Source organism: Neovison vison, chromosome 12 (assembly GCF_020171115.1).
Source record: "Neovison vison isolate M4711 chromosome 12, ASM_NN_V1, whole genome shotgun sequence".
Lineage (NCBI taxonomy): Eukaryota > Metazoa > Chordata > Mammalia > Carnivora > Mustelidae > Neogale > Neogale vison.
The window spans coordinates 143,109,493-143,110,470 of NC_058102.1; positions in this window are offsets into that span (position 1 = coordinate 143,109,493).

Consider the following 978-nt stretch of genomic DNA (forward strand, 5'->3'; position numbering starts at 1 on the left):
CCGGCGCCAACCCCTACGCCGAGTCCGCAGGGCGCGCGGCGGCGCGGGGTCACGGAGCGCGTGCGGCAGGGAGAGAGGCACGCCTGCGCCTGCGCCGCGGGCCGCTCCGGCGCGCGCCCCCTGCCGGCGGGAGGACCGCAGTGCACCTCCCCTCCGCCGGCTTCCTTCTCTCCCGCCGAAAGGGGGCGCAGCGGTCCCAGTTTGTGAAATTTCAGCCTGGGGAGAGCCGGGCAGGGACTGACCCCCGATGGTGAAGAGGAGAAACGGTCCACAGGCTGCACCCAGCATCCCGGGGAGTCCTCTGCTTTCTGATAGGAGAGGGCCCAGAACCCCTCCAGCGTCCGTGCGCGTTCACCCAGAGCCGTGCATGTCTAAGCACAGAGCGGAGAGTAGGTCACCGGGGGCGGCAGGTGCGGGACACCTGCTGCCAGTCGCCCGCGGATGGGGGCTCGGGGTGCGCGGGAGAGCGTGCGTGGGATGAAGCCCCACGACTTAAAAACGATGCAACAAAAAGCGGGAGCAAACGGGAAATGGGATTTCGTGTAAATATGACTTTTCACCTCCATAAGGAGGCGTAAAAATATTTCGAGCTAAGAAATCAAATAACAGGGCTCAAAATACACATCTTCCTACAAAGGATCATATAAGAAGAGAAGTACAATCAGCTAAAGTCTGGGGATTAGGGAAAGGGAGAAAAGAAAGAAATACGAGAAGGAGTTGGTTAACTGACACTAAAGAAACGGACGACTGAGGACATCAGGTAACATCGTCCTTATGATCACAGACCCCAGGACGAGAACCAAACCTTTCCCGTGATCAAACACAGACACACGACCGCAGTCAAGCGAGGGCCAGGAGCACACAAACATAAAGAAGTCAGGGATCACAAATTTACTGATTTCAGGGCAAAAAGCATTGCTCAAAAGATTTTTTTTATAATCATGAGATTTGCAATTCACAAAGAGGAAAAAATAGGAG